The following is a 12,517-nucleotide window of genomic DNA, read 5'->3' as shown; positions in this document are numbered from 1 at the left end:
ATATTTGGCTAAGAGTGCTGGAAGACGGCGCAGCAGAACCTCAGTCTGGACCCGAATGAGAACAGAGAGATGGATCAGCCTCGGGGAGTTTACCAAGCGAGACACATGGAGTTTGTGTGTGGCTTTAACACCTCAGAGGAAAATATTATTATTAACTTTATTGTTTGAAAACCTAAATGACTTGTCAGGAAATGCAGTCGATGTAAGATGGGGGGGAAATAATTTAGAGCATGTGTTGAATCAGACACGCATAAACAAACTCAGATGATAGTCTGTTGAAACTCTGATTCAAAATAAATATTGAAGATTCATTTGAAATCTCATTTCTTATGCACAACCTACGCTGTGAGTTGCCAAGATACACCATCAGAACTGAACATCTCCTCTCCTCTGATGTTATCAGGCGACCAATGGTGGAGCTTCAAGTGAAACTCGAGTCTTGCCGTGTTTGCTGTAGTTCAGGTGGAAATATGAGGATAGAGACTGTGTGGACCGAGTGCGGGGGGATTTTTGGGGAGCGAGGGGAGAAAATAGTTGAGGCGATTATCGCAGAGGTGGTCTGCATTACTGTAAATTTGGGGGTAATGGTTTGGGGCACCTTGAGTAACAGTTCCAAAGACAAAACAAAGAATGTGCCAAATCAAATATAATGACTCTGTTCGACACCACATTATGGATTTCAGATAATCCTGTTACTGCTAATGTACTAATGTATTGTTGAGGAGCGTTTTTTTCTGTATTACTGGAAGGTATTTGATTTTCTTCCCCTGCTTTGTGCTAGTGAACAACCATAAAGTAAGACTGATCTTAAGGTCTTTTCAGGTCCGGCTTCAAACATTTCAGCGTTTTATGTTGCTGGTGAGTGTTCTTGGGCGCTGCTCATTTTACACATGTAAAGCAACGTGGTAAATCAGGACCACATTTTGTAACTGACACTTGGATATTGTCGTGCATTCCCCTGGTGCAGATTGGACAGGACCACAGCTTGGATTTACAGTGTGACGAGGGGGAAAACAGAGCGGCGGAGATTAGGTGGGAGAGACAGAGAAAGATGGACGGAATGAGCTGTTGAAATTCTCACAGCAGACAAGTCTCTTTCCAGAAGAAATTCCACAGATTTTTGGAGCATTGTGGAAAACCTCATGGCAGACTTCCACCACTGTGGCCTGACCTTCGTCGGACCACAAGATGAATGATAATGGTTTTATTTATTATCTTTTCATTTTGTTTTGTTGACAATTTGCAGCTGCGGCTCTAAGGAATCTGTTCACATGTAAAGTTGTTTCATGTTACAGTCACTGATTAATATTATACATGAGAACAGTTTTATTTCAACAATTTACTTGAACTGTATAACTCTTGTTAACAATATAAGTGGCATTAGAATATAACTAGATGTGTGTTTACTGGTATTATTTGTTCATGTGCAACTAACTAACCCATCCATCAACCCAATAAACAAACAACCCACCATTTAACAAGCCAACCAACCCACAAACCCACCAACCAACCAACCCACACACCAATCTACTGAGCATTAACCCACCAAACAACCAGGCCACTGGCTAACCAACCAACACAACAACTAAACAACCACCCACCAAACAACCAACCCACAATCTTACAAACCACCGGCTAACCCATCAAACCACCCACCAAAAAAGGAACCCACCCAACCGACCCAACAACCAACTGACCCATCATCCAACCTATCAACCAATCCACCTAAACACCAACCAACCTACCTACCCACCAACTAAACAACCAAACACCAACTAACACACAAAGCCACCAACTTATACACAACGCCACTAACTAACCAACCAACCCACTAAACAACCACCGAACTAACCAACCTACCAAACCACCCACCAACCAACTAGCCAACCGTCCAACGCAGTACAAGACCCAATGCCCAACCAACCAACCGACCACCCACCAACTAGCACACCGATTAGCTAACCAACCCACAACCAACCAACCAATACCCACCCACCATTAGGCAAATTTGAGCTTAATTGAAAAAGTGACGCTAATTTACCCTTAGTGTTGTTAGGGTTGATCTTCACAACTCTTCAAATTTGGTGTAAATTGGTAACTCTTTATCAATCCACGTAGATATCCATCACTCATGCTTGTCAGATGTTCTGCTTGTGTCTTTGTGCCGCGATAGTCCGTCCATGCGTCGTTAACATGAAAAGGCTACTTTCTTCTCTAACATGTTGTTTCTGGCTGCAGCGCAGCATTTTACATCATGTTGTCAAGCGAGGGATCCAAACTACACACCGAGGACATTCCACACGAGGAGTATCTCGGGGAGATTACTGTATGTCATCTGTGAGACAACCCAGGAACAAAAGCATGCCAGGCTGCGAGTGGAGAAAACACACATTTTCATGATGGAGAGATCACCCAGAGAGAGAAAACACGGCCGACTGACGTCCATTAAATCTAAAATAGACGACGCAGACGCTCCCCCCTCTTCCTGCGGGCCGAGAGGTCGTATGTACATCATGTTTATGTTGGTTATATATTACCACAGAGTGAAAAAGGTGAACGATTGCCCTGAGATTTCTGGGAACTTAAGACAACAGAAGAGAAGAAGCAGAAGTTGAAACCTGCTGCTTTAGTTCTCACTGTTTCTTTATTTTAGTAAATGTGTGTTTATAAAAGTAGTTTAACACCGGAAACGAACTTCTCTTTATCGTAGTCAAACATACGTAAAAAGGTCACAATTGGAGAGCAAAATAAATAAATACATGTTCAAGTGAGTTTTCATTTAAATGATGCTCTGGTCTCTAAGCCTAAGCATGCTTCAGTAACCATACATGAAAGTCAGTCATATTTGAGAGCTGCTCCGAGGCCTCAGAGGCAAACAAAAGTTCATCACGCCTGCAGGCAGCGGATCATCATCGTGGTTTGGAGAACGAGTTCAAGTCACAGAGTGAAGACAGAATTAAGACTTCATCCTGTTTCACTTTCACAAAAGCTGATGATTCTGTCCTGTCATCATTACCGTGCGTGTGTCAATACACCCCAGGATGAGGAGCGACGGTCTAGCAGGAAACAGCTGATCATCCACAGACGGGTGTGGAGGTCAAGGTTAGCCGAGGTCCTCGAGGAAGGTCTGGGTCGCCGGACCGCAGCTGCGTGAAGGCGGTCGACAGACTGATGGTGACAGTTGACTGTGGAAGAATGACTCGAAATACTGCTTATAATTAACTTTATGAATTAAGAATCATCCTTTTATTTATTTAAAAAAATGTTTTTATTTTGTTTCAACGAAATTTAATACAATAATATAGTAATAATAATAGTATGATAATATAAATAAATGAGAAGTTGGCTGAAAATGACAAAAGTAATAATAAAATCAAACCTGTTAAGCAAAAAGGTTTACACATACATACATTTACATAGTTTAATGGAAACAACAACAAAAATTAAATTAACCCAACACAATAACATAACAATACATTCAAATGATCACAATTTAAAACCAGATTTAAACATAGTTTTTGCCGGTGCTTGTTTTTCTATTGTCTGCTCTTTTTTAGGGTTTGAAATATTATTTTTAGTCTGAGCAAGAACAAAAATTACAATCCAACGTGTGACAAATCGAAGTGATTCAGAGAGAAATGAAAACGTCATCCGTTTCTTGTACCATTAACATTTCCTAAGAATTGTCCAACAGACAAATGCCGCCAAAACACAACCTAATTCTGATGGATTATTGTTCTCATGTCTTTTAAAGGGATCGAAATGGATCAAAACGAATTGATCCAGTCAGTTGGAAGTTGAGTTTGATGATCAGTGCTTGTGGTTTAAAAAAAAAGAAGATATAACCTCGTGGCAGATGAATTAGAAGCTGTCTGGTTTCCTTCCAGCTAAACATGTTACCTCACAATTATGAATGATGTCACGATGGCTTCAGCATCAACCAGCACCTTTGAACCTCCGAGCCTTCAAGAACAGGACGACTGGGATTTTCTTTGAATCGTCAAAGTGCGTCACGGCTGATGAGGGCGTTTGTTTTTACTGGCGCACACATCGAAAAGGCCGGCTGGATGTCCTGTAGCTGTCGAGCCAGGAGGACAACGTCACGCTCGGAGGGTGTCAACCTTCGCTGCTCATCACTTCATCATAGCTGCCGCTGATCTCACTGACCGTGCCCCATTAAGCCATCATCATTTCATCATCGCTGTCGTTCCAGGCTCAGTCCTCGGGGAGGCTGGTCAATCACAGCCAGCACGTGCTCACACCAGCGCTCGCGTCGTCGTCCACACGCCCAGCACTCATGTCCAGTATTTGTGTGATGGAAAGCAACAAAAAAGAAGTGCATGTTTTCGCTGTTACCCGGGACAACGAGGCCCAAATACTGAGAGCAAATCTGACATCTTCTTAATTTCCCTCTTAAACCGACATCCTCTTCTAACAACCGCATACATACATTCGTAACACACATAAAGTTCTGTGCATTCTACACATGCACCATAACATGATCCAGGCCGGGCGCCCGCGCGGCTTCTCCGGTCTCAGGAGGGTTTTCAGGCGTGTCTGAGGAGGATTTTCAGCAGAACTCAAGGTATTTTCCAGCTCTCGCCTCCCTTTCCATTAGCCTGGCCGGCCTACAAAGAGGCTCTGGCAGTAAATCCACCGCTTCGCTTGTTATGGTGCAACAGCACTGACAAGGAAGAAATGTCACAGGGCACAGCTGCCAGACCGCAGCTAACGGATGGCTAAAGACCTGAGCGACAGCCAAGAGGGGATTCCTGCATCACACGTAAGCACTTCGGGGGCGGAGAGACGATCGGGACCGAGGCTTGAGTATGTCACCACCCATTGAGGAGCCTGGATGGAGTTTACCCCTGTGGTAACTAGTGGACGCCTGCTCTAATGATTTTGGATTGTCGAGCTATTTTGGTGTGAGAAAAAAGCTTGTCGACATTCTTTTTAAAAAAATTCATAAAAGTTCTTGCAGTTCTTGTTTTATAAAGCTTTTTTTTTTAATAATTGTTTTTTGGGATTCTTTTTTTTGGCAAAAACACTCTCTATTGTGACTCTAAATTGTTTGTAGGCTACATTTTGTCTAAATAAGAAGGAGCTGTCTCGCCTGCAGTTAATACAAAACTGTGCAGCCAGAGTTCTGACCTGCTCTAGTAAGAGAACTCACATTTCCCCGATCCTTAAAACTCTGCATTGGCTGCCAGTTTCTCATCAATTTTAATATTCTGGTTCTTACTTTCAGATCTATTTATGGTCAGGCTCCTCCTTTCATCTGTGATCTGATCCAGCCTTACACCCCAGCTCGGGCTCTGAGGTCTGTGGATCAGAATCTACTGATGGTTCCTCGCACACGGTTCAGGACCAGAGGAGAGAAATCCTTCCAGGCTGTTGCTCCTAAGCTTTGGAACGATTTTCCTCTCCCTCTGTGTTTGATGGATCTACTGACTCTTTAAAGAAACATCTCAAGACATTCTTATTATGTTGCAGGCTTTTCCTTGATTTTCTGGGACTCCTATGTTTGTCTTTTATGTGTCTTGGCCTTTTAGAGTTTTTAAATCTGAATTTACTTTTTTTTTTTTTTAAATGTGTTTAGCTTTTGATTGTTCAAGCGAATTGTGACCCTGGTGCTTTACAAATAACTATTACTTACCTATTTACTATTTCTCTACAGTGTACTCTGTTATATGTCAGAGATTTGCATTAAAAAGCCAAAGGTTCAAATCCCAAAGGTCGGGGTGTATTCAATGCAGATAAGGTAGTAATCATTGAGGGTCCTTGATCAAGGTCCCGGGTGCTGTGGGTTCTACATCACTTAGTGTGTGTGTTTGTAATCACTGGGGTGGAATTCTAAGTGATAAATCACAAACACACTTTCAATTAAAAAGTTAAAAAGACTCATCTACAAAGAGAGAAGATCAGCGACCAGTCACACACAAATATACAAAACAATGTGCATGATTGACTTCAAAACAACGAAGAAGCAAATGTGTTTGTCATTGATTGTGCCGTGTCTCCTTTTGTCATTGGACTGGTGACGCACAAACACAAAATCTAGTGGAGTTCCACTGGTCCTGAACAATCTTCTGATCGCTTCCACATGCGTGTGCTGCACTGGCTCCGCTGAGTAATGCCGCTGATCTTCTGTTATGACGTTTTGCTCATGATTCATCTCAACATCATCATCTCCCTTCTCAGATTCTCTGTTTTCATTCTTAACTGTTGGATCTGTGCACTTCTTACATCAGTCAGAAGAACGGTCTCTCATTATTTTTGTAGTAAATAGTAACGCTATTGACTCATTTAGATATGATTTGAAATGCATTGCAATTTTTTTTTTTTGAGTATAATTGTGTCTCTTCACCTATTCAAAAGCAATATCTATCATGTGTGCATCTGGTTCCGATGGAATTTGTAGCTCACCACTCACGTACTCAACATCTATGGTTACTATGGTCGCCTGGGTTTATTTTTTTATCTTATGGATGTGGAATCTTTTAAATACTGAGTTAAAAAATGTGCGACGAGTGAGTGAGTTGCAGTTTTTATTAATCATCACTGCAAGTTTTTTTTTCACAAAATTTAATAAAACTATTTGCATTTTAAGAACTTAAACTTGAAACTATTTTGCTTATTCACTTCCAGGACTTTTTATTACTGAACTTTTATAGTTATAATCTACAACTTTATAAGACTTTTTTTTAACGTGTGTGATCGAACTGAGCATCCTTACCATCTCACTGTTAGCCTGTGGCTTTGAGTGAGACTCACACCATAAAATATGATGCATCGCTTTTCAATATCATAGATATACAGTACTATATTGATCTCTTGGTAAGGGTTAGTTGGGAAATATATAATAAGTCTATTAAACTAAACTGTTAATGTGTTATGACCTATGTTTTTAATAAGTCCTTCAAAAATCATGCTTGCCCCCTCTCAGTGAACTCATCACTGCAGTTGTTTGTAATTAGCATTGTAGTGATTGTAATTATTTTAACGTCATAATGTATGTGCATAGCATCATTACAATTCATTTTTACATGTTTTCATTGGAACCAGTCTTACAGGAGTTATTGTCCAGAGAAACCTGCTCGCTTCTTGACCCGTCAGTCAAGGCTGCACTGTTGACTGATCTGTGTTTGTATAGTGCTACCAGAAAAATACATCCCTGGTTCTCTGCCTTCAGATTGTGTCTGAGTTGAAACCAAGTCAATTTAAACTATTGTTTTTAATTTTGATGTACTTTAGATGCGGTGATACTAAAAGAAGATGACGAAACGTCTTACCTTAGAGCATTTATTTTATGATTGAAAATACACACGACCATGAAAAGACAATATGGAGAAATAAGTTTTGACATCCTTAGTATCGCTGTATTTTTTTAAATGACTTGTCTTAAAACAAGATGTTCCTGGTGGAATCCCAGTGTTCCTACTCACTCTGACGGTCTATTGTTAAGCCTGAGATCATCTCAGTTGGGAGTTTGAGATATATTAGAAGTTTCAAAGATTAGATACTTTTACCTGGCAAGGGACTGTGATAATTGCTTTAGCAAATGTGGCACACACAACACACACACACACACACACTTTATCTTTCATATTGTGCGCAGTGTTTGGACGGGTGTCCAGCAGAGCTTCAACAGCCATGATATTTATTATCGCTCTGTGAGAGTGTGTGCTCCCCGCGCTCTCGTTGAAGAATCTCATTTGTCTTTGGCAGGGAAACATCATTCCTGCAGCCTCCAGCCCCTGGGATCGCTCCAGGAAGGTAACAACAGATTTCTGATTAGCACCGAATACGACTGCAAGACTATATTTTATTTTACAGGGGAACCAAAGGAAAGAGGAAGGAAGAAACACAATCTACAAAATGTATGAAGAAGATTGTTTTCCATCATTGCGACTGTCTAGATATGGGTTGTTATGATTACAGTTTCTATTACGAATGGAAAAGTGTTTCTAATGTGAAAACAATGTGGTTGTACTTCATCCACATATGATCATTTAAACTTTTAACAAAAAATCTGCATATGTTTGCTGGACCTACTGAATGTTGCAGAAGAAGACTTCAACTTCTCAAACATGTGATTGAGTCAGGAGAGTTTGACATAGGTCGGCCTTTAAAGTATGTTTTTAAAAAATGCTTACGAACATAAGATTTCAGCTCGGGGAGAACTTTATGAAGTAATAACTTGGTCATGATGAGATACTTACTGCATCTTGGAGAGGAAGACATTTGAAACTTGTTTGCAAGTCAGCAGAGTTTGAGTTTGTCATCGGTTAACCTTTAAGACACAAGCTATTTTTTTAAGCCAGCATGTTAAACCAGCATGCAAATATATATTTAATGCAGTAAAGCGTTGGTTTTTGGCTGGGTTTGTATGTGACTCTGCAGTGAGTCTTATTTGGACATTAAATTAACTGCAGTTTTTAAAACTCCAAAGGAAATGTGATCTTTCCCCTCGAATCTTACCAAAAAACCCCAGCGAACATCAGCTCTTTCCAGAAGTCCGATCATGGAGACAAAAATACCAGATTACAAATTCAAGTTAAAAATTTAAGACAAGAAAAAAACCTAAATGTTTATACCACGGTCTACATTAATTCATCTACTATGTCTTCACCTCCTGAGGAAACCATGAAAATCTTCACATAGTTCCCTCAATGCACTTAGGAATAAACGTAAGATTAGTGACCTGGCAGACTTGTTAATACAAAGAGTGTAGAAGAGTTAAAAACAATACTTACTAAAAAACCCAACTCTCCTGACTCACTCACATGTTTCAAATGTTGAAGTCTTCCTCTCCAAGATACAGTAAATCTCTCATCATTACCAGGTTTAGAACTTATTTCTTTATAAAGTTCTCTCTCGTCTGAAATCTTGGCAAACAAGAGGTTACGGGAGTGGAGTCCATGGATGACCCTGCGTGACAAACCTTGATGCTGGTAAACAAGATTTTAGATTGAGAAAAACAAAGTATTTTCAGTGGGCGGGGCTTAATCACATTTTTTTAATGTAAATATTTCAATGAAAAGAGAGTTTTGTACAAACAGACACATAATGATGATACAATAGAGTCCAACTTATATTTAAGAGACACTTACATCAACACATGAGTTCCCCTCTAAAGATGGTCTCTGAGGGGGATACGCCAACGTAGGTTGACGGTCATATACGCATTTCTGTTAGAATTAATCCTTTGTTTCACAAAATGTTCCTCCCATGTTAGCTTCACTCGCTGAGTAGAAAGCCACATGTTACAACAACTCCTTATTTCTTCAACATTTTAATGTCCCTCAGCGTTTTTGCCAACTCTTGACTGTCCCCACACGCCATCACGTAGCCTTTCTCTGCATAAACGTGGTTGAGCTCTGACAGCAAGATAGTAACAAATATAATCTCTATATATCTCCTCATCACATTTCCACTGATAGATCCTGTTTCGTTTCAAGATTTTCGTGATGCTTTTCTTTGTGAACCTGTAAATCCGCTGGTCTTGTCACGGGTGGTCCCGCTGCAAGCGAGTGAGTTTAAGGGCTCCGATGATCATTAGCATCCCGCCACTCTCTCCTCGAGGGCTCCCTCACAGTTACATCACCTCTGTTTAGCTTGTGTTGCCCATTTGGCATTGAACTCGTGCGCCGATCTGCTGCCAGGCCACCAGAGATCCTGCCGTCGCCGCCAAGTGCTTTAATAAAATATATAAAGTGTTGTTCCTGTTGTAAGTGGAGAACATAATTCAAGCTGGCAATGTTGGTTGTTGCTGTTCCTGGATCCGCTGGAGGAAGTTGCCTTTGATTTTTTTTTTTTGTATTCTTTTCTTTCACGTCAGAGCTGTATTGTCATGCCAGATCTGCTGCAAATAATGTGAATCTCAGGAAAATGAGCTTGGAAATTCCCCCTTTTTTAGACAGTCTTCTGGCTGTTTTCCAGCCAAGCATGGAGCTGGTTAACCCTCTGGTATCTGTGTGAGAACATCCAGACCGTGTCAGCGTCCTCTGACTTACATTTGGTTCCTATTTCACACAAGACACCAGCAGCTACAGCACCTGGACTGAACCAGAAATGTGAAGCTGGTGTTGGTTAGAGGGTCTCAACCTTGATTCCCGTAGAAGCGCAGAAACAGTGGTTATCCCTCCGGGGTCTGGATCGCACAGGTATGTTCCCATGAAAAACATACTGACTCGATCAAGATGAATCTATTGCAAACCATCTGGACCTTAACTGATACTGAAGTTTCCCTTAACCATCCTTAACACCTGAAACTAAAGCTGGACATGCATCCCATAACCACAACATGAAAGCAAGACCACCAAAATTAAGCCAAAGCAGTCCAGAACCACTAAAAGTCTAGACCGGAGCAAACACAAGTTTCATTGGGCCATATTTTTATACCAATAAATCTAGTTGTGAGAGCTCAAGGATTGGTAGCCAAGACAAAGAAGTCCCACTATTTCAACTAGTGTTGTGGTTCTCAAGAGTTTTAGTTCACATATTGGCACACCTTGTTCCAGTCTCCTCCTCAGGATCGGAAGAAAGAGCAGAATGTCGTCAAACAAAATTCTGGTATGATGCTTTGTTTTGACTGAAACCATTAAAAACATGTAGTGATTTATTTATTCATTTTGATCTTGGTCTTAGCCTTGGATTTTGAAAAGTCTTAATCTTGACTCGGTTGGTCTTGGTCTTGGTCTTGGTCTTGGTCTTGGTCTTGGTGACTAACTTCAGTAATAACCTGTATGATTCTTTTGGGCTTTCCTTGGTTGTAAATTAAAGCACCACCGGGGCCATGATGAACTGGGACAAAACATTTCAATATAAAAGATTTAACAAGCATTAGATAAAGAAGGTTTAAAGTGCAGAGTGTTTTTTTTTTATAATGGGCCCCACTTTCAGATTTCAGGATAGTGTCACATAATAAAATAAATGATATTATAAAAATAAAGTTTGCGCTGCAGCGAGCTTGTCTGCGACGCTAATACATGATAAAACATGGTAAAAACAAAGACATTATCTTGCACAAGCTCAACTGCCATCAAGTTGTCTCTCAACCTTACTCTTGGTGACAGACGCATGAACATTACCTCGCTTAGCAAATCACCACGAGGCACATGAGCTCTGACCACAGTTCAAAAGGCATCACTCTGCATATTTCTGCGTCTTGGCCAATTTCTGCCTTGCATGCAGTCTGTTGAGAGTGGACTTTAATGGCAGCAGGCGCCTTTACTCCGACGAGCTGTCAGCTCTGACACGAGAGGCGTGAGCTGCAGATCTGAAGGAACAATTCATATTCCTGAATTCAACTTGAAAGTCTGTTTCGTGTGCAAATGTCTACCCAGATATCATAATGCTCTGAATTATAGCGCAACATTAACGAAGGAATGCATTGGTTTAATTTGCTGAATAGTCTTGGCAAAAACGAAAACACAACATTTCTATACTGGATTCCAGTCAAAGTATGAATTCTGATATTCACCTCCAGTAGAGTTCGACCACACATGCTTTGAATGCCACATCGTAAATCAGAGAGCACATCAAAACTTCTCTAACTGTAAAATTCAGGCTGAAGTGTGTCTTTGTATGGAATTTTTGCACTTCATATTTATATTCAAATAAACTTTTGAGCACACATTACCATTGTGGTCAGGTCTGCCTTTAGAGCAATTAAACCTTGAGTTTTACTCTGGATTCCAGGGAGAAAAATAAGGTTAAATCTGGGTCCATTTTGTACATTATCTAATACATTCATATAATTTGGGTGGAAATAAAAACTTTGTCGAGGTCTATGCTCTCTTGAGCAGAGATGGGTGCTTGACATCCTCTGTGCTTTATTTATGTTTGGTTGTCATTTTCCATGATACTATGTTTCATCTTATATACAAACATTCAACATGTATTATAGTCATGAAGGTCATCTACATGTAAAGCCGTCACTCTCAGTCAGCATATGAACTCGCCTGGCAAAGTTCCTCATGCACGCCGTATCACACCCACACAATTTAGCCCCAAATACTCACAGAACATAACTCAGGCAACTCGTATATTCTATGGAACAAATTCAAAGTATTTTTTTGTATTATTCAAATTATCTTTTATTTGCATTTGCACTGCTTTAGGTACTGGCAGCGTCTTATATTTTTTTGTTGTTGTCTGATGTGTCCTATACTCCTGATGAGTTATGAGGATTAATTTTCATTTAAATATTGTGCAAAAAACATTAACCTTGTGAAGTTAAATTTCAAGAAGTTGCTTTAGAATTATTTTTTTATAGAAAGGTGGACATCATTTAGAGTTTTCTGTGCTTTTTGTCGTATACTCTTCTTATTGGACATGAGTCTATACAGCCTGTCACTCTAGTTCCATGTGGAGACACTTTATAAATGTATATTAAAATGGTGTTAATTGAGGAAAAATGTTAAATAACAAATTACCTATACAGGGCTGTGGGAGTAGTCGAAGAGGAAGGAGGATCACTCCCTGTCTATAACATAATTACCTAAATTAGATT

Source organism: Callionymus lyra, chromosome 2 (assembly GCF_982586985.1).
Source record: "Callionymus lyra chromosome 2, fCalLyr1.hap1.1, whole genome shotgun sequence".
NCBI lineage: Eukaryota > Metazoa > Chordata > Actinopteri > Syngnathiformes > Callionymidae > Callionymus > Callionymus lyra.
The sequence above is the reverse complement of the archived record's forward strand: the minus strand, read 5'-3'. Positions refer to the sequence as shown.